General features: G+C 44.9%; 3 non-coding genes across 3 annotated transcripts; all 3 read right to left on the bottom strand.

The window, feature by feature from the left end:
• Window positions 1-6,256: 6,256 nt before the first annotated feature.
• LOC113831984 lies at window positions 6,257-6,419 on the bottom strand. The gene has a single exon (XR_003480787.1). It is a non-coding gene; the product is annotated as a U1 spliceosomal RNA (small nuclear RNA).
• Window positions 6,420-20,366: 13,947 nt separating this feature from the next.
• On the bottom strand, window positions 20,367-20,438 carry Trnah-gug. The gene has a single exon. It is a non-coding gene; the product is annotated as a tRNA-His (tRNA).
• A 1,428-nt stretch (window positions 20,439-21,866) lies between these two features.
• On the bottom strand, window positions 21,867-22,030 carry LOC113833209. Its single transcript, XR_003480779.1, has one exon. It is a non-coding gene; the product is annotated as a U1 spliceosomal RNA (small nuclear RNA).
• Between the last annotated feature and the right edge of the window lie 352 nt (window positions 22,031-22,382).

The following is a 22,382-nucleotide window of genomic DNA, read 5'->3' as shown; positions in this document are numbered from 1 at the left end:
TTTTGGTTTTGTTTTTGCTTTTGTTTTTGTTTTTAGCAAGGCAGAGGGAGGAGGGGGGGACCGGAGAAGGGCAAGGCCTTCCAGTGTCATCATTGCCATGCTGGGGCAGGCTGGTGTCCCTTCTGACAGTGTTTTTTTTTTTTTTTTTTTTTTTTTTTTTTTTTTTTTTTTTTTTTTTTTTTTTTTATTGAGTACCTGGTGCCTTTAGAGGTGTCTGATCCCCTGGAACTGGAAATGTTGATAGCTCTGGGACATCACAGGGGTCTTGGGAACCAAACCTGGGTTCTCTACGAGAGGGACCAGTGCTCTTAACTGATGAGCCACATCTCCAAGCGCCCCTCTCCCCAGACTTCCTAGAAATACACAAAGCTTTTAGTTAACTCTTGAGATGCAATTTATGCAAAACAGGCAGGACATCTATGATGTTTATAACTATAAGCCCTTGTTTCCTGATTAGAGAAATATCTGAGAAGCCTTATAGCACACCCACCTGGGGCTTTAAAAGGTCAATTAGATAAAATGTGTATCTTAAAGATTTACTTTATGCATATGAGTGCTTTTGCGATTGTGTATCTGTATACTACATGGCATGCAGTGCCCGAGGATGTCAGGAGAGGGCAACAGAACCCCGTATCTGGATATATGGTGGGCATGAGCGACCACGTGGGTTCCAGGAACTGAATCTGGGTCCTCTACAAGAGTAGCCAGGGCTCCTTAACGCCTCAGCCAACTCTCCAGTCTCTACCATTTATAAAGTGACTCCTATTGGAGTCCCAATTCTCTTCCTAATATAAAATAAGCAGTACTGCCCAGCACTTGGGAGGCAGAGTGAGTTCTCTGTGAGTTCGAGACCAGCCTGGTCTACAAGAGCTAGTTCCAGGACAGCCTCCAAAGCCACAGGAAAACCCTGTCTCGAAAAAACAAAATAAATAAATAAATAAATAAATAAATAAATAAATAAATAAGCAGTACTGTTTAGTTATGTCCACCAATAATAGGGAACAGACCACCGAAGACTAGGAACCAGAAGCAAATTTTATTCCAGTCATCCAGGGGCCCAAAACACTTCCAGCTCGCTGGAACCACATGTCAGAGTTCATGCCTCTGACACTGTGACAATGGGAGCTGGTTTTGAGCCTCTTCTTGTAGAAACATTAAGCACCAGGTGTGGGTCAAAGAGCTTTTACAACCTTGAGGTCAGGCTTCAAGTCACATTACATTGTAAGATTTACAACTTTTCATTGTAGGATGCTAACTTAAGATGATTGGGAAAGCCTGTGGCTGACACAGTTGCCTTTTGCTGTCCCTGAAAGAATGCAAGGCAGAGAGTAGGAGGATAGTTAAAAGTTAAGGGAATTACCCAGGGAGTCCCATAGAGGCAAAAGTTACAAGCTAACCTTTGTCCACCCTAACTACGTGGCTGGAAGGCAGGAAGCACTTGTCAAAAGCTTACCTCTGTACACAGGATGTAGGCTCTTCAGGCAGAAAGCAGTTGTTAAAAGTTTACTATGGCTGTCAGCTTCACTTTGCCCAGAATGTGCTCTTCACCCACAAACCTACAAGTCTTGCTTTTTGACAGGTCTGACCTTTACTGCTACCCCTGCTGTTAACACTATTTGGTACATAAACAGCAACTGTGCTAAAAGGAAAAGTAAAAACTCCTGTATGGGAGCTGGAGAGGTGGACCAGGGGTTAGGAGCATTGCTGCCTCTGCATTTGGCCCAGCTTCATTCCCCACCGTCCACACTCTGTCTCACAAAAGACTCCACTTCCAGAAATCCAGAACCCTGCTCTGGCCTCTGCAGGCCCTAGGCATGCACGGGACACACTATAGACCTTCAGGCAAGCAAAATGTAAAATAAAAATCACCACAATCAGCATGGTGGTGCCCACCTTTAATCCCAGCACTCAGAAGCAGAGAGAAGTGGATTTGTGTGAGTTTGAGGCCAGCCTGTTCTGCAAAGTGATTTCCAGGCTACCCAGGGGTACAAAGTGAGACCTGTCTCAAGGGCAAAACAAGTCCTCCTGTAAACAAAACAAAACAGCTATATTGCTATGTGATTTTTGTCACTGAGGTGACTTTCCCTTTATTCCTCATTCTAAAATTCGGTGAACTATTTTTTCCATCAGGTGGATAAGTTACTAACTTCATTACCTGGGAAAAAGAGGTAGGTAGATTTGTGTGAGTCTGAGGCCAGCCTGGTCTACATAGTGAGCTCCATGCTAACCTGGAAAATATAAATTCTATATGCTTTAACAAATACATGAAATTTCTGGTTAATAAAAGTACATGGTTCATCAGTTGCCCTTGCTTCCTTTTTAAAATGAATAGATGTGTTTTGACTATGTAAATGTGTTTGTGGACCAGTAAGTGGCTGCTGGCAAGTGTCAGGAGCTGTTGCAGGCCATGATACAAATAAATGCAACAGATGACAGTTAATAATTCAGATGTCAACCCATCAGATGAATAAGTCTCTGATGGAGGAGAGCCCCGTTTTTAGTGATAATGCTATTTAAGATTTATTAAAGCTTGCCTCAGGATTCAGAAAGCAAAGGGTCAGCCACAGGCCATAGGAGCCAGGCACACATCTTTAATCCCAGGACTCAGGAGAAAGGCAGATGGATCTCTGAATCTAAGACCATCCTGGGTTAACTGAGAGTGAATCAGAGCTCACGTCTTTACTCCCAGGACTCATGAGAAGTACTTAACACAGAGACAGTGTCTCTGTTGCTGGAGGTATCTTTTTCCAGCCTGTTCCCACCACCCTTCTCAGCCCCAAATAAGCACATGAAGACTCATATTAATTATATATCTGTTGGCTGGTGGCTAGGGTCTCGTACTGGTTAGATCTCTCTTAATTATTAACTCATTTCTCTTAATCTAAATATTTCCATGTGGTCTTATCTTATTGTAGAAGAGACAGAACTGTTTATGGACCCCGTGGAGGGCTCTGTCTGCCCTCCTTTCCCAGAATTCTCTTCTCCTAATCCCATCTATTTTCCTGCCACATCAGCCAACAATGTTTTATTCATCAACCAAGAAGAGAAACATATACACAGAAGGACTTCTCCCATAATTAGGCAAGAAAACACCCACATTCTCAAGATATGGGGTATGGTTCCGTTTTCATGATTCAAAGTTTTGTTTGTCATTCTTTAGGAGGTTGGTTACAAGTTGTAATTTAAACGAGTTAAATTTAAAGATCTCTTTCTAAATGAAAAAGGGGGATATGGTTTAGAAATGATGAGCTGAGAGGATAGATTATTGAATCTACTTTAATCCAAAAAAACTACTAATCTTTGAATATTGACTTTGGAATAGATATTGATTTATTGATACAAATTTAAATTAATTTGTTACATGGCATATATTTTTCTACTTTTTTTTGTTTTTGTTTTGGGAGACAGGGGTTCCCTGTATAACAGCCTTGTCTGTCCTGAAACTCACTGTGTAGATCAGGTTGTCCTCGAACTCACAAAGATCAGCCTGACTCTGCCTTCTGAGTGCCTGGTGCACTACCCATACCTGGCTTGTTTCTACTTTTGTTTTCAGTATCGTGATTACATAGCTCATTTTAAAATGTAATTTATAATTAATAAATACAGGTAATAGTCATCTGTAATAATGAAACTGTAGTCATATTAGGTATGTCTTCAAGGTTAAACAGATACATTGGGATAGATAGATGGTCTTCAAATACTTCAAAGACCCACAATATATGGAATTCAAAATACTTTAATAACATAAGGCCTTTTTGACAGTGAGGCATGTCTGCTCTTGACAGCATGCATTGACTTCAAAAGATGATGAGGGGCATCAAAGAAAGTCCCTGTGGAGTTTGCATTCTTTCTGGCAAATGCTAGGCATTTGGGCAAAGAAATTGCCTTTTCCTTGATTGCTGACAGTATATTGTCCAAACTAGAGAAGCATGACACAAAAAAGCGACTGCCAACCTTTGCCAAGAGCGGGTAGGACATTCCTTCAAAACTCACTGATTTTCAGAAATGTCTATCAGATATACTGGGTCTGTAGGCCACAACTGAGTGCCACAATATTACAGAAAACTGAGAGACTGCACAGGCAGTCAGATGTCCCTGTCATTAGGTAGGGGCCTTTGAGGGAGTTAAACACTAAATAATTAGAGTTAAAGCTTCCTTTAGTTATGACAAAAGGTAAATTAGATGTAAAACTTTGAACTCACAAAGATAAGATATATAATAGAATATTTCCTCTAATGGACTGGATATTGTTGCTGTAATTCTTCTGTTGTATGCAATTTTACTATGTTAAAGTTAAAACCTTCCTTATTATATAGACAAAAGGGGGAAATTCTATGGGATAATCCTCCTTTGCATTGTGAAAATGTGTTGCTCTCATTGTTAGTAAAAAGCCGGTTGACTGATAGCTAGGCAAGATATTTCAAGACAGAGACAATGCTGGGAGGAAGGGCATAGCCTGAGGGCTGGAGATATGGCTCAGTGGTTAAGATCACTGGCTGCTCTTCCAGAGGACCTGAGTTCAATTCCCAGCAGCCACATGGCAGCTCACAGCCATCTATAATGGGGTCTGATGTCCTCTTCTGGCCTGCAAGCATGCAATGCAGATAGAGCACTCATACATAAAATACAAAATAAAGAGAGAGAAGGCAAAGAGAGAAGGGCAGAGTCTGGGGAGTCTCAAGCCACACTCGAAAAAAAATAAGGGAAGTTCATAGATGAGTCTTTGGGCAGCAGATATATTATTAAAAATGGGCTTAATTGAAGCTGGCCTAAGATAAGCTGAGCATTTCTCATTAATAATAAGTTTCTGTGTGATTATTTGGGAAGTGGTTGGAAGAATGGAAAAGTCTGCCTACAGAGACTTGTGAACCCCAAGATGCCTGAGCAAATAAAGGGGACAGAGATTCCAAGCAACCTTTAGTTCGAGGTCATTCAGCTTATGAAATTGTATATAAAACATTAAATGTGAATTTAGACATCCTGGCACCTATGCCAGGCAGTGGTGGCAAACACCATTAATCCCAGGACTTGGGAGGCAGAGGCAGACGAATCTCTGTGAGTTTGAGGCCAGCCTGGTCTACAAAGCAAGTGCCAGGAAAGGCTCCAAAGCTACACAGAGGAAGACTGTCTCGAAAAACATATGTTCAGAACCACTCTAGTTACCCTACTTACACAGGCACACAAGTGATAGCATCTTTTTACAGGAATGTGACTGCTTTCTGACTGGATAGCACATCTGCAAGCATGCTGAACTTTCCCAAAACTCACCAGACTCTCTGCAAGAACTGGGCAAGCACCAACCCCACAAAGTGACAGGGTACTAGAAAGGCAAGGATTAGTGCCTCAGGACAGGAAACCTACAGTGGCCACCTAAGCATATTTTCCTTACAAAATAAAATAAAAAAGGCTACAAAGAAGATTGTTCCCAGAGCCAGAATGCAGATCTAGGAGGATGCTGGTTGAATTTTAAAGAAAACAAAAAGTTAACAGCATATGTCTAGAGAGAAAACAAAAAATGAGGGAGGAATTGTTTCCTAGCAACTGTTTCCCCATTCTTTTGTTTGCAGTGACTCAACTATTGCATTTCAAAACACCTTTGAGAAGTGCTGTGCTGGCAGCACACTAGAATCAAGTGTGGTGCCTGTTGAAAAGCACAGAAGCCAAGGAAGACATTCAAACCAAACATGCCTGGAAGTGCTCTCTCTGGTTTTAAGAAACAAACACTCCAGACTTCAAATTTTACAGGTCTTCTTCCTCACTTACAAGGGATTAATTTGTCATTTCTAAGAACTGAAGAATTGACAAATAGACCACTACTCACATGACAGAGGGGGAAAAACAGTATGTCAGGTTTTTGAAGGATCTTCAATAAGTTAAGTACTTCAATAAGTTCAGTACTTAGCACTGGAGAAACAAAAACAACAAACATTGCACAATGGTTCTGAGTTCAGTTCTTGTTGCTGTCTGGTATTCAGTATGGAAAGTAATTTCTGTGAGAAGAACTTATCACTATACTCTCACCACTTTTTTCTCCCTTAACTGTTTTTCACTGACTGGTCCAGGTTGTGTAAATAAACCAATAGAAGTAAAGGAAATTAAAGCAACGAATATACACATATTTTATGTTACAAACAGCCACTAACTAAACTACACACACACACACACACACACACACACACACACACACACAACCTCTAGGTTTCCAGAGGAAAGGAAATGAAATTTTTGAAGCTGTCATTAGCAACCTCATGTATGTCAGTGGAGAGTGTGAGCATAGTCCTCTACTAACAGAAATTATGCAGTGAAGATTTTCAAATGTGTGGAAATCGAAGGAGTTAACACAACTTGAGTACAATGGATGAGCTTTGTCCAGGAAAGGCCACCTTCCCAATACAGTGTGTCCCCTGGCAGGTCAGTATGCTTACCACACCGCAGCCCCCACAGAGGACATTAGACAGCCCCATGGGACCACTGGGCAAATTTTAAAAGGTTTCTGGAAGTGTCTCAGTGGTCCAACGTGTAAACAGAAGCCTTTGAGAAGTTTCCCGTGCTGTGGAAGGCAGAACTGCGTAAGTGGAGCTGCCCAGCCAAACGTACTGGAGCCCGGAAGATGGTGAGTCACAGATCTCACAGACTAAGTAAATCACATTTGGATTTTTGGTTTTGCTTTGATTTGATTGTGCCCTGGTTCTTCCCTCTTGGAGTAAGAAAGTTTGTAACTTGCATCTGTTGTTGCTGTTTTAAAAATATTTACCCTGTGTATAAGCTACATTTAATTTAGCAGGACTGCTTTTGTTATAGGCAGAGTTAACTGTGCAAAGAAAAAGGTGTGTCTAGAGCTAAGGAGACAAGGATGGCTTCCCAGTCTCCAAGGACAGTGGCAAGGTTTGCAAGTTGACCAAGGGGACAGTTGGCCTGAGGCCATAGCTGTTCCCGAAGAGTATTTCCTAAAATTAAAAAGAGCAGTGAGAAGCATCAGTGGTTAAGAGCACTACCTGATCTTCTATAAGTCCTGAGTTCAATTAAGAGCAACCACATGGCAGCTCACAACCTTGTGCAATGAGATCTGGTGTCCTCTTCTGGCCTACAGGCACACATGCAGGCAGAACCATGTATACACATAATAAATAAAAATCTTAAAAATAAAAAAAGTGAGTTTACTGTATATGGGATCCTATGGCACTTGTACAGAAGAAATTCTCTGAGTTGCTGGGCAGATTTTCCTGTGATGACTGGTGACTGAGTTATGACATAACAAAGAAGGCCCCATAGGGCATACTGAGAAATCGTTACAACCAGGGAAATGCTTAAGCTAAAATCAATAGCCACAGGTACAAAACCTATACACTGTGTTAAAATGGAGCTGGTTCTGGGTCCAAAACAGGCAGAAGAGGGAAGTTTCTTGAACAACAGCTCTGTTTTCTTTACTTGTATTAAAAAAGTTAAATTCCCCACCTGGACCTGGCCACATCAATGTTTGCAATAGGATTAATTGAATATCTTTAAGTAAAGCATGGGATAAAACTTTTGCCTTCAGAATGGTAAAACATATAGTTTTACTTTCTTATCAGAACTGCCAGCCCACAAGTAATAACCATGAAACTTTTTATTAATTATGAAAGCTTGGCCATTAGCTTAGACTTGTCCCACCCACTCTTATAACTTAAAATTAACCTGTCTCTTTTAATCTACATTCTGCCACATGGCTTGGTTATCTCTGTACCATATGTCTGACTTCTTCAGGGTCTACAGGAAAAGACAAGTGTGTTGGGAGCCATACAGCTTGGCATGATTCTTTAGTCCAAACTTGTCAAGCCACAGGGTTATAGAACTGTCTTTTGATTATAAATGGCTTCTAGAAGCATGAGCACCCAGAAGGAACAACATGACCCAGACGTCAATCCTTTGTTCCAACCATAGGCCTAAGCAACCCTCCTGTGACCCACCACTCACCTAGGTAACACTCCCTGTCCCCACCACCCATGAACTTTTTACCCTGCCAATCTCCTCCATCTATAGTTTTCTAACATCCTGCTTGAACTAACACCTGGCTCTTGGCCTCTTCTCCCCCTCCCCTTTGCCCCATACTACTGACTATATAAACTAGCCTGGAAAAAATAAAATTTGTCACTTGATCAGAATCCAGTCTTGTGGTCATTCTCTCACATCTCTTGTCCCCATTCCCCTCCCTGGACTTGTTGCTCTATGTTGCTGTCCTGCAGGTCGGGACAACTACACAAGTGCCTAGATTCCTCCTCCTCTTCCTCTCCCTCCCCGGAAATCCCACCCATCCTCTCCTGCCTAGCTATTGGCCATTCAGCTCTTTATTACACCAAACACATTTCACACAGTGTACAAATATCCACAACATTTCCTCCTTTTTGTTTAAATAAAAAGGAAGGTTTTTAACTCTAAATTACATAAATTAAGAAAATGATCAGGTAAGAATGACATTTATAGGGCCTATAAAGATAGCTCAGTGGCTAAGAGCACTGCCTATTCTTCAAAGGTCCAGAGTCCAATTCCCAGCAACCATATGTTGGCTCACAACCATCTCTAATGAGATCTGGTGCCCTTTTCTGGTCTGTAGGTATACATACAGGCAGAACACTATATGTAAATAAATATTTTTTAAAAAAGAATTACATTTATAATATCCAGCCCATTTGTATTTGGCAAATTCGGAAAAATTACTCCATTATATGTCGGATCTTGGTGAGTCCAAATATGAGTCCAAATATCTTCCCTTGACACTGGAGTTGTTTGGCTAGTTTATAGAAACTTTGAAAGGTGGGCTCCTAGATGGAAGAAAGATGTCATTGTTGGTATGCCTTTGGAGGTTACAGGGAGAATGAGCCCTGTAAGCATTTTCTATCATTATTTGTAACACCATCCTCAAAATATCTTTTTACGTCTATAAGTATCATCTTAAATAAACAACTTAAGCTTTTATGTTTCCTAACTTTATAAACTTTTCCTCTTTTATGTAAGTTTCTTCTCTGGATTTGGCAATAAGGAAAACTGTAACTATAACTATCAAGTCTTTAACCTTCTCAAAAACCCAAAAAGGATAAAATATTACCTGAGTAAATAGGAAGTCAAGAGCAAGCAACTTCCAAAACTATGAAATGACAGAAACATCTGGCTACCTGGGTGGTCACCCATGGTTCCCCTGCAACGTTGGAGTTTCCATGTCTGCCTACAGGCCTTGAATATCTGACAGCCTATCGTATGAACAAGGAATTTTGAATGACTCTCCTACCTTGTCTTGTCAAAGTTCAGCCATAACCTTCTTTTGTGTCCTGCTTCTGCAGTTCAAACAGCATACTGTCAGAAGTCAGGGCAAGAGCAGTTTCTATTCCAGTGGCTCACTTTGCCACAATAAATGCAAACTCCATATGGAGGTTCTTTGATGCCCATCATTCTTTTTGAAGTAAATTGTTGCTGCCAGGAGAAGATGTATCTCACGGTCATGAAAAGCCTTATGTTATTAAATATCTTAAATGCCATATTGTGTAGGTCTCTGAAGTGCTTGAAGAGCACCTATCTAAAATATATCTCTTTTTAGCCTTGAAAACATACCTAACATGACTATAAGTTTGATTATTACGCATAACTAACTACTAACCTGCATTTCTTAATGATACATTACATTTTTAAAAGAGCTACATGGGTACAATACCTTAAACAAGAGTAGAAACATATATGTGGTATATCAAAAATATTAAATTTGCATCAATACACAACAACATCTTAAATAAGAGTAGAAATATATATAAAATATAATAAAAATAACCTTAAATGTATATCAATATACAAAAATCCATACCAACATCAAATATTTAAGACTAGTTATTGCTTGTTAGTTTAAAAGTAGATTGTTGGGACCCAGCCCACACCGGGTTTCTAAGAGTCGTTTTCCAGCATAACCACAGGTACCTCTTGTTTTCCTGACCTCACCCCACTAGCATCAATATCCTGTTGTGAACCCTTTCACCTGGGGTTTTTGTAAGTTTGTACATAAGGCTGCTCCACAATAAGGTGAGAGACATTCTCTTTGAAAACCAACCAGGCGTCTTGTAGTTCATCCAAATCTTCAAGCTTTTGCCCGATACTCGGACTTAGTTGTGGTGCAGGCAGCCACATAGATTCAATAATCTACCCTTTCTCCTACCATTTCTATACTATACCCCCCTTTTTCCTTTCAGAAAGAGATATGTAATCTCCTTTGCTCTGCTTTCTCCCGGCCCATGACCAACAACTTGCAACCAACCCCCCCAAACAATGATAAACACCGATAATCCTCTGAATGCTGAAAAACCACCAACTCCAACTCTTAGGAATGTGGGTATCATGTTCTCTAGACTCCTTCCTGTTGTCTGGGAACAACAGCATCTCTAGGGAACCCTGAGAAAACTGAGATAATGCTCAAGTCCTGGGAGAGCTAGCTGTATCATTTGTTGTCCAGTCTCTGTGCAATGGGAAAGTACAGGGCTAATCTGAAGTCCTGGCTGGAGTAGTGCATGAGGCTGGACCATCTTGGCTACTTGCTTTAAAGTTGTTCCGGATGTGGAATTCTGAGGAAACTGTAACAGAGATATTCTGATGATGGATCACCTGGGCTGCTTGTCTTCATTGGTGTCTGGTCTTTTGTTTCTGAAAACACACAAACTTTTAAAGGGTGTGTGTGTGTGTGTGTGTGTGTGTGTGTGTGTGTGTGCGTGTGTGTGTGTTAGCTTCTGCTAAGAAAAAGGGCTGCTCTCAAACACTGACAGCAGGCCCTATTGCCGATGTAACTTCCACACAACTCACCGCACATGGAGAATTTGAGCTGTTGCATACATAAAGCCTTTGTCTGTATGTTCTAGTTTTTTTTTTTTTTTGGCAAGTGAAAGGTATATAGAAGGGAAACATTGATACCAACAGAGTCACAATACCTTTGAACTAAAATCTGTCCTGCCTGCAAAATATGCAAGGACAATGGTAACATAGAAATTGTGGGAGCAGCCAACCAACGTCTGATTTTACTTAAGACCCACTCAATGAGAAGGAACCCACACACCCAACACTTGGGGAACCAAGAACCAGAGTGGATACATAGACAGTAGTAGATAGCCCAGTAGTAGATAGGCCAGAGATCTATGGTAAAACCAAACACTACTCATTTAAAAACAGAAGTATCAATAAAGTGAGTCCCAATAATATTCTGCTAAATGCATAGATCAGTGCCTGTCTTATCCAGGCATCATCAGTGAGGCTTCTTCCGGCAGCAGATGGGAACAATGCAGAGACCCACGGCCAGAAATTATCCAGAGAGTCTAAATGGGAGTTCTCCATTAAATCTCTCTCCTTAGAGATCAGTTTAGCCTATGGCAGAGGAGGCAGAAAGATTATAAGAGCCATAGTAGATGGAGGAGAACAAGGCTCTCTGAATCAACTCAGCAGATGCAAGTGAGCTCACAAGGATGAGAGCAGCAAGCACAGGCCTGCATGAGTCTGCACCAGGTCCTCTGCATATATATTACAGTTATTAGCTTTGTATCTTTATGGGACTCCTGACTGTGAGAAGGAGTGGGTTTTTATGGGACTCCTGGCTGTGAGAAGGAGTGGGTTTCTATGGGACTCCTGACTGTGAGAAGGAGTGGGTTTTTATGGGACTCCTGGCTGTGAGAAGGAGTGGGTTTTTATGGGACTCCTGGCTGTGAGAAGGAGTGGGTTTTTATGGGACTCCTGGCTGTGAGAAGGAGTGGGTTTTTATGGGACTCCTGGCTGTGAGAAGGAGTGGGTTTTTATGGGACTCCTGGCTGTGAGAAGGAGTGGGTTTTTATGGGACTCCTGGCTGTGAGAAGGAGTGGGTTTTTATGGGACTCCTGGCTGTGAGAAGGAGTGGGTTTTTATGGGACTCCTGGCTGTGAGAAGGAGTGGGTTTCTATGGGACTCCTGGCTGTGAGAAGGAGTGGGTTTCTATGGGACTCCTGGCTGTGAGAAGGAGTGGGTTTTTATGGGACTCCTGGCTGTGAGAAGGAGTGGGTTTCTATGGGACTCCTGGCTGTGAGAAGGAGTGGGTTTTTATGGGACTCCTGACTGTGAGGAGGAGTGGGTTTCTATGGGACTCCTGACTGTGAGAAGGAGTGGGTTTCTATGGGACTCCTGGCTGTGAGAAGGAGTGGGTTTCTATGGGACTCCTGGCTGTGAGAAGGAGTGGGTTTCTATGGGACTCCTGGCTGTGAGAAGGAGTGGGTTTCTATGGGACTCCTGGCTGTGAGAAGGAGTGGGTTTCTATGGGACTCCTGGCTGTGAGAAGGAGTGGGTTTTTATGGGACTCCTGGCTGTGAGAAGGAGTGGGTTTCTATGGGACTCCTGGCTGTGAGAAGGAGTGGGTTTCTATGGGACTCCTGGCTGTGAGAAGGAGTGGGTTTCTATGGGACTCCTGGCTGTGAGAAGGAGTGGGTTTCTATGGGACTCCTGGCTGTGAGAAGGAGTGGGTTTCTATGGGACTCCTGGCTGTGAGAAGGAGTGGGTTTCTATGGGACTCCTGGCTGTGAGAAGGAGTGGGTTTCTATGGGACTCCTGACTGTGAGAAGGAGTGGGTTTCTATGGGACTCCTGACTGTGAGAAGGAGTGGGTTTCTATGGGACTCCTGGCTGTGAGAAGGAGTGGGTTTCTATGGGACTCCTGGCTGTGAGGAGGAGTGGGTTTCTATGGGACTCCTGGCTGTGAGGAGGAGTGGGTTTCTATGGGACTCCTGGCTGTGAGGAGGAGTGGGTTTCTATGGGACTCCTGGCTGTGAGGAGGAGTGGGTCTCCGACTCCTGTGCCTGCTCTTGGGACTCCTTTTCCTCTTGTTGGGTTGCCACGTCCAACTTCGATGATAATTTTTGCTCCATCTTATTATATTTTATTTTGACATGGTTGGTTCTCTCTTGGAAGTTTGCTTTTTATTACTGAAAGAAAGCAGGTGGGATGGGTTCGGCCCTTCCCCCATAGGGGTCTGCTGACCAGTTTGTGACTAGGAGCTTACCTAGCAAGTACATCCTGTTTTCTTCCTTCCTTGAAGGCCTGAGGGTAAGTTCCTGTTATCCTTTATTCGCCCATTCAGCATTGCCTGATGGGCCTGGGAACCTGAACTTGTGACCCGGGTAGTTTTCCACCATGCCTGCTGACTGGTATACAAGCCCCCACTCTTGTTGGAATAAAAGGCATTCTCCCTGCATGAAAGCCCTGCTGTCTTGTCTTTATTTGAATCCTCAAGCCCCTCGCCCTATACTGTGGAAGTGTTGTAGTGCAGGCACTACAAGTGGAGGTCCCACTGAGAAAGGGAAAGAAGGGAAGACGCTGAAGGATCACCCGTGAAGGCTGGCCAGCATTTTCATTAAGGTAAGGAGCGGGTGTATTGAACATGGGTGCTGCTAGTTCTTACTCTCTTATGGGGGACCAACTGGTCCAATTGTTAAAAAAGCAGGGCACCAGTATCAAACATAAGACAGCAAAAGGCTTCTTGAAAACTGTACATGAGGTCAGCCCTTGGTTTTTGGTCTCTGGTGACCTTAATATCCCTGATTGGGAGCAGGTGAAGGGAGACCTACTAAGAACAAAAAGAAGGGGCAAATGCCATATCAATTGTTACTTTTTCTCTGTGGCGTCAAGTCAAGGAAGCACTTCTTAGTGATAATGTGGAGGTGAAAGAGCAGGTTGAGGAAGCCAAAGCTGCCTTTGCAGAGGCTCAGGACAAAGAGTCTGTTATGTCACTTCTGATGTTATTTTCCTCTGAGTCCTCTCTCTCCTCTTCAGGGGATGAGACTGAGGAAGGTGAAGCACTTCAAATCGAGAAGGACATCCTCAAATTAAGACCTAAGCTTAGGAGATGCTCCCTTGTGCCACGTCCCCCTGCTCGTAATCCCGAGCATTCTAGCTCTTTCTGTCTTCCTTCAGCCCCTCCTGAAGACCAGAGGGGTGGTGTGATAGTCCCAGTTATAGAGACAATTAATCCCCAGAGTCAGAGAGAGCATGCCCCTCTTAACTTTAAGGATATAAAGCAACTAAAGGAGGCAGTTGTGGCATACGGGCCTCATGCCCCTTTTACTTTGGCTATTTTTGAATCCTTTGCAGCCTTGAATGGCACCCCAGTGATTGGCAGCAATTATGTAGAGCTACGCTGTCGGGGAGATTATTTGATCTGGAGGGGTGAATACCAAGAACTTTGTAATCAAACAGCGCAGCGCAACACAGCTGTTGGTTTCCCTGGAAGGAACTTAGAAATGCTTACTGGCACGGGAGCCTATGCAGGTCTAGGCCAGAAGATTCTTTACGACCCTGCTGTATATGCACAGATCTCAGCGGCTGCTGGCCGAGCATGGAAAGCTTTACCTAATAAGGCTGCAGTAGACCAACTTCTAAGGTCCTTCATGGACCATCTGGAGCCTATTCTGAGTTTGTGGCTCGGCTCATGCAACTTGCAGGGCGCATGTTTGGGGATGCCGATAATGCCATGCCTATAATAAAACAATTAGCTTTTGAAAGTGCCAACAATTACTGCAAGGAGGCCTTACACCCTCATAAGACCAGAAGCCTGAATAATTATATTCAAATTTGTAGAGATATTGCTTCTGCCATGCAGGGTAATAAGAGGATCAGTAGGGGGGCCAGATTTAAGACATGTTTTGGATGTGGGCAAGGGGGTCACTTTAAGAAAAAATTGTCCTGTTAAAGACTCTTTTGCACCTCCTCGCCCAGGACCAGGTCTTTGTCCCCGATGTAAAAAGGGACATCATTGGGGCAATATGTTTAGATCAAAAACTAATGTACAGGGTAACCCTCTGCTACTTCCGGGAAACGGGAGTGGCTGCTCCGGGCCCCTTATTCCCAGGTGTACGGAGCCCTAGATACACCTGTTTCCCACCCTATTCAGGTCCTATCCCGGAGGAACCCCTTTGTATCCAGGACCTTGTCAGAGGAAGCACAGGACTGGACCTCTGCTCCTCCTCCAGAGCAGTATTGACCCCTCAGATGGGACCCCAAGCTTTGGGCACGGGAGTTAAAGGCCCTTTACCACTGGGCTCAATTGGGTTGATTTTAGGAAGGAGTAGTGCTCTACTTCAGGGAGTTAGGGTCATTCCAGGAGTGGTTGATGAAGAACTGAAGGAGAGATCAAAATTATGGTGGAAGCTGGCAAGGGAGTCTCTGTTATACCCCAAGGAGCTAGAATTGCTGTTAGTTCTGTCCCCTAAATTTACCACTAATAACCCCTTCCTTAAGCCTGTAAGAGGAGAAGGGGGGTTTGGATCTACGGTACCTATGGCATGTTGGGTGTCCACTCTGGAGTCCAGACCCTTGATGACCCTGACTATTGAAGGACGGGCCTTTCAGGGGCTTTTGGACACGGGTGCAGACACGTCTGTCATTTCCCACCACCACTGGCCCAAGGCATGGCCCCTGCAAGAATCAGATAGTAGCTTACAGGGTATAGGCCTAGCGAAGTCACCTAGTAAAAGTTCCCGACTACTAACTTGGAAAGACAATGAGGGACATTCTGGAATATTTCAGCCCTTCATTTTGCCTCACATCCCGATCAATCTGTGGGGCAGAGATATCCTAGAAGCCATGGGGGCCATACTGACCACACCTCCTGTGCAGCACATGCTTAGAGAGTAAGGCTATTGCCCAGGAAGAGGGATTGGAAAGAATTTACAGGGTGATCCTTTGCCTGTATCTGATAAACCCCCAGTGCAGAGATCGCTTGGAGACAAGAGAGGATTGGGGCATTTTTAATGGGGGCCATTGTTCTACAGCCTCACATACCTCCAATTCCCATCACCTGGAAAAATGATGAACCTGTTTGGGTAGAACAATGGCCCCTATCTAAAGTAAAGTTGGAGGCTGCTCGTGCCCTAGTCCAGGAGCAACTCAATGCCAGTCATACTGTCCCTTCTACCTCCCCCTGGAATACTCCCATATTAAGAAAAAATCAGATAAATGAAGGCTGTTAGAAGACCTGAGACAGGTGAATAAGACTATGATGCTCATGGGTACCACTCAGCCAGTGTTGCCAACCCCTGTGGCCATTCCAAAAACTGGCACTTTCTTGTGATAGATTTAAAGGATTGCTTTTTCACCATTCCTCTACACCCTGCTGATTGTCAGCGCTTTGCTTTCAGTGTTCCATCTTTAAATTTAAGAGAGCCTTATAAGAGATATCAGTGGGTAGTTTTTCCTCAAGGCATGGCTAATAGCCCTATCATGTGTCAAGTTTCTGTTTCTCAGGCTATAGAGCCAGTCAGACAAAAATATCCTCAACTGTATATAATTCATTATATGGACGATACATTGTTGGCTGCGCCAAAAGAAAAGCTATTGTTATCTGTCTTTGGGGATCTTCAGACCCTTAGGATTGGCTGGCTTACATATAGCACCAGAGAAGGTACAAAAGGAGTTTCCATATCATTATCTAGGACATCGCTCGATTCATAATGGGGTATGCCCTCAAAAGATTAATCTTCGACTGGACACCCTTCAAACCTTCCAAAAGCTTCTGGGAGATATCAATCGGATCAGACCTGTTTAAAAATTACTACTGGACAGCTCAAACTTCTTTTTGATGTTTTACAAGGTGATTCAGATCCCAACTCTCCTCTAGTCCTTACTACAACAGACGGAAGTGTATCCATTTAACTGAAAAGGCCTTAGAAGAGGCTCATTTGGATTATACAGATTATGCCCAGCGTTTAAAATTCTTAGTATTTTGCTCTGCTCATGCCCCTACGGGAGTTTTTTGGCAAGAGAATCCTATTCTTTGGGTTCATTCTCAAGCCTCCCCATCTAAATTAGTGGTATCCTATCCCCAAGTTGTAGTTACACTCCTATTTAAAGCACAAAAGGTTGCCTTACAAACTTTTGGTAGGGAGCTGGATCAAATTGTTACACCTTTGTCCCATCAACAATTAGAGTGGCTACAAAATAGCTGTGATTGGGCCATTTTTCTCTCTGCTACCCAGAGTGATTTTGACAACCATTATCCATCCAATAATTTGGTTTCCTTTTTTAAGATACATCCTTTTGATTTTTCCAAAGATTGTAGTCTCTCAGCCTATTTCCAAGGGGCGTGTGGTTTTCACCCATGGTTCTTCAAAGGGTACAGCTGTAGTTGTATCTTTTCCCATCATTAAGACAGCCAGAATCACTGCAGCTTCTGCCCAAATGGCCGAACTCTTAGCCTTGGCCATTACTCTACAAGAGCTCACTAGAGCACAATCCTTACATAAGTGCTTTCATCTCAGCGCAGGGTCCTTACACTTTCATACTGGGATAACTAAGGAACAAGCTGTTCAAATAGTTAAGGATTGCCCTCTTTGTGTAGAATTTCTTCCTGTGCCTCACTTAGGAGTTAATCCTGGAGGACTTTTGCCCAATCACATGTGGCAGATGGATGTAACGCATGTGCCATCTTTTGGTAAATTACAATTTATCCATGTTTCTGTAGATACTTTTTTCTGTCTGATATTTGCCTCTGCCCATTCTGGTGAAAAGGTGAAAGATGTTAAAAGCCACTGTCTACAGGCTTTTGCTTACATGGGGGGTCCCAAAACAAATTAAGACTGATAATGGCCCTGCTTATGTCAGCAGAGGTTTCAATCATTTTTGTCAAGACTTTGAGATTACTCTAAAGACTGGTATTCCTTACAACCCCCAAGAACAGGCTGTTGTGGAGCACGCCCATGGCACTTTGAAAACTTATTTGGCTAAAGTAAAGAAGGGAGACCTTGAGGGTCACCTTGGTTCCCCTCACTCTATCACTTATCCTTTATATCTTAAATTTTTTATGCTTCTGGTAACTCTGCAGCAGACCGACATTGGCTGTCCTCTGCACAGCAAAAACCTCTGGTTAAATGGAGAGATCTCCCCCCCGGGCCTTTGGAAAGGGCCAGATCCAGTTTTGGCCCGAGGGTCTGTTTGCATCTTCCCACATGATAGTGAGTCCCCAATTTGGGTCCCAGAGCATTGTGTGCGCCCTGTTCCTGCTGATACACTTCAGTCATCAAAAGACCCATTGGGCTTTTGTGAGGAGCCAGCCTGTTCTGGTGCTGGTGGGTCTTTGGAGTCAAGTGTGGACAGTGATGGTCAGCTCCAACCATAGTCTGGGAAAGGCAGCTGTCAGACAATTTTCAATGTGTGTTCTTCTATCATATGATAACACTCCCTTGGGAGAAGTGCTTATTTGTTCCCTCCAGGAATGCCGTTTGAGAAGCTGTTGGAGTGGTGAGAGTCCAGCCTTGGTGGTTGAGTTCCTGGTACTATGCCTATACCAGTGGAACACTTGGGAGAGAACCGGCTCGTCCTCACATCACAGCAGCCACTGTCACTGCAGCTACAGCTTCTGACATCACTATCTTTCACTCAGTTGACTCAGCAGGCATGCTGGATAAGCTCTCAGGGAAGGTTGCCTCTGCCTTAAATTCCCAAAATAGTATCAATTCTTTAGTACAATTGGGCACTTTAAATCTTCACACAACTCAATTGGCTACTCTAATGATTAAGACCAGGGTGCCTCCCCTTTCGGGAGACTCCCTCTTAAAGGGACTGCAGCTAACAGGCCAGTTAACTAAGGAATGGAGTAGGCTGCTGGCCCTCAGAATTATATCCCTGGGCAGCGCCCATTTAGCCCTAGTCTGCCTTTGCCACATAGGATGGTGGCAAACCCAGCGCCATTTTTAAACCAAGCAAATCATGCTTTCCTTGGCAGCAGATAACCGCTCAGCGCAGGTCTGGCTGGGCCTGAGGACAAGTGAGTAGTCAATGACTGGTAAGACTTAGGGGAGGACGTCTGCTAACCTAAGATGAGGGTCTGTGGGGCCTGGGCAGGCTTTTCAATGACAGGTAAAGCAGATGTTGATGTCCTGGGCGACCTAAGACAGACGGTCATTTTATATGTATATATAAAAGGGGGACTTGTTGGGCCCTTTCCCCATAGGGGTCTGCTGACCAGCTTATGACTAGGAGCTTATCTAGCAGGTGCATCCTGTTTTCTGCCTTCCTTGAAGGTCTGAGTGCAAGTTCCTGTCATCCTGTTATTCACCCATTCACGATTGCCTGATGGGCCTGGGAACCTGAACTTGTTATCTGGGTAGTTTTTCCACCATCCCTGCTGACTGGTATATAAGCCCCCACTCTTGTTGGAATAAAAAGCATGCTCTCCCTGCAAGAAAGACTTGCTGTCTTGTCTTTATTTAAATCTTCAAGCCCCTCGCCCTATACTGTGGAAGTGTTGTAGTGCAGGCCCTACAGTTCTTCAAAGGGTACAGCAGTAGTTGTATCTTCCCCGATCATTAAGACAGCCAGAATCACTGCAGCTTCTGCCCAAATGGCCGAACTCTTAGCCTTGGCCATGGCTCTACATCATGTTTTCACAAATGACCTGTTGGCCAGACGGCTCAGATTGTGAAGGTACCTGCAGACCAGCCTGAGCCCAAATTTAATCCCTGAGCCCACGTGCTGGAGTGGAAGGAGAGAACAGGCTCCTTCAAGTCGCTGCCTTAGCTCACAGCATGCTGGGAGGAATGTGCTCACAAGCGCATGGGAGCTTATACGAATACATGAACATGATTTTTTCAAAGTTATAAAGAGCAAATCAAATTGTCTCCTGAGTGTCCATCAGGCAGGATCTGCTTCAGCCTCTGTCTTTTATACTGTGAGATTATTGCCCACTTTTAAACGTGTGTGCCAAATGGGTTTCAAATTAATTTCAAATAGCCTATAAAATGCCTAGTCTGTTAGCAACTAACAAAAGTGTTTCTTGTCACATGCTTAAAGAACACACGGAGACATAATTGATCTCCCGTCCTGGCATCCTGCGTTGTGATGAGCAGCAGTTTTTGTTAAGTGTACTAGTGACTTCATCTCACCTCTCATTTGGGATCTGGAGAACGGATCTCTGGAGGTATGTAGTTTATGATTCTCAGGTCTCCTTGGTCAGGATGTGTGTGTGTGTGTGTGTGTGTGTGTGTGTGTGTGTGTGTGTAAGAGAGAGAGGAGAGAGTGAGTGAGAGAAGAAATTTTCGCCTGTGTGTGTGGGTCAGGACATACAAAACAAGCCTTTCCACTTGCTGTGTGTTATTGCTATGAAAAAATGCCAGATAGGAACATTCAGACCTTGTTATCACACAGACCAAGACCAAAACTAGGGATGGAGCGTTGCTCGAAGGGGGAAAGAAAGGTGCTTAGTATGCCTGAGGTCTTAGAGGTGATTGGTAGTTCAGACAGCGTGATTGACAGTGAAGCCTTCTTGCTCCAAACTGTACCAATAACGAAGGAGGCGACTGGAGTCTGTGGCAAGACGTTAATGAGGCGAGAGGTGCAGACGGGAAGAACAACAAATGCCGTGACTCGGATTCGAACCGAGGTTGCTGCGGCCACAACGCAGAGTACTAACCACTATACGATCACGGCGAGCCACGAGCCCAACAACGGCTTTATGCGCGAGACTCAGTCCCCTTCCGCGGGCCGGCACCCAGGGCGAGCCTCTGTACCCCAGTTGGTGGTGAGGGCAGGTGCGAGCTGTGAAGTCCGTGGGTCGATGCCATCCTCGCAGGCGCAGTATGTCCCCAAGCGCGTTGGAGACCTCCATCGCCCTCCGCTCCGCCGTGGCTGGAGCACCCCGGGAGGGAACAAACTGCTGCGAGCTCCTTCCAAAGAGCCGCAGAGCAAACCAGCCGTCCAGAGACGCCGCCAGCCTGCAGAGACCACAACCACCCCGCCAGTCCGGCCGCTCGTTTCCGGGATGTGTTTTGGTGTCTCCACACCACATGGTTTCCGAGTTAAATTGGTTCGAGGGTGCTCTGATTACGATTTGCGTTGCGGTCGCCCTTCTCGCGTCCATATTTTTCACCAGTGGTGCAACGTTTACCTGTGCTTTATTAAAATCTGCTCCGTTCCTGTGCTTTGGCGACTTGTGGTCCATAATTTTCCTTTATTAACAAAGGATTCCCACTCTACCCACCCATTCCCAAATAAACCAGAGATAGCAGGTGGGGGTTGTCCACAGGTGCCCCCCACCCCTAATAAAATTTGGCTTTGTTTTCGTTACCAGAGGCCAGGCCATAAATAAACATAACTGTGACAGGCAAGGTAAGGATTTTTTGTACATAACCTGGGGTCTTGGGTGGGTTTCTGGGATTTCTGAAAAGGATATAGGAATGTGCTTTGTCTGCAGACGGTTCCACAAGTAAACCGTCTTAATTAGGAAAGGCTGTTAAAAGCTTGGGTAATCCCTGGGTGGGCTCGAACCACCAACCTTTCGGTAAACAGCTGAACGCGGTAACCGACTGCGCCAAAGAGACGGTGAGAAAGACTATGCGGCGTCTCCTTGGTGAGCCAGGCGTCACCACGGCGGTCACACCTGGGGTAACCAGCAGCGGCGACCGTGCAGCCAGAGCCGGAGTCCTCGAAGCCAACGGCCCCGCGCCCGCTGCCCAAGTTCGCACGAACTTTACGAACCACGCACCAACCTCCCGCGCCTTCGGGACCCCGCCGCAGCCGCCTGGGCTTCGAGGACTCCAGGAGGAAGACGGGCTGGCGGTTGGTCCGGGGGCCCAGCAGGCCTCACTCCATAACGGAGGAGCCCAAGTGCGATTAGTGCAAAAACAGCGGGGTGGGGGGCACAAAGAAAGGAGCAGAAGAACTGCTTCGCGGAAGTGCTTTATCTGGTGCGTGCTAAAATGCAGAGGGACAGCAAAACTCAAGACACAGATTCTTAAAAGCCATCTTAGGCTTTCAGCGAGGACGTTTCACAATTTAAAGGTATTGCTTGGAAAGGAATCGAGGGAAAAGTGCAACAAACTGGACAACAAAGCATCTGATTTTTGTTACAGGAAATGCCAGGGGAGAGCGCGAACGCAGTCCCCCACTAACACAAATTATGCAGTCGAGTTTCCCGCATTTGGGGAAATCGCAGGGGTCAGCACACCCCTAGTGCAATGGGTGGGCCTCGCCCTGGGAAAACCACCTACTTGATCATGGTATCTCCCCTGCCAGGTAAGTATGCTTCCCACAGCCGCAGGCCCGACCCAGCCACACCGGCCCTGCGCTCTCAACACACGGTCACTTCGCCGCGCGCGCTCCGGGGCCTCCGCCGACGCGCACCCCGCTCCTGCGCTACGCTCACGCCCGCCCACCCGCGATCCCCCCAGGCCGCGCGCGAAATCCCTCGAGTTCTCGCCTCAGTGAGGACGCGGCAGCCCCTGCGCGACCCTCATCTGCATAGACCACGCCCCCGAGTCGCACCCAAGGGTGACATCACACCCCTCCCTTGGTCCGGTCGGTTTGTTGGACTTTCTTGCTCTAGGAGAGCTGGATGGAGCGTTGCAGGGCCGGACACAAATCGCCCTGAGTTAT

The sequence above is a fragment of the Cricetulus griseus genome, assembly GCF_003668045.3.
Source record: "Cricetulus griseus strain 17A/GY chromosome 1 unlocalized genomic scaffold, alternate assembly CriGri-PICRH-1.0 chr1_0, whole genome shotgun sequence".
In the NCBI taxonomy this organism is placed as follows: Eukaryota; Metazoa; Chordata; class Mammalia; order Rodentia; family Cricetidae; genus Cricetulus; species Cricetulus griseus.
This window is presented reverse-complemented; position numbering and strand designations above follow the sequence as displayed.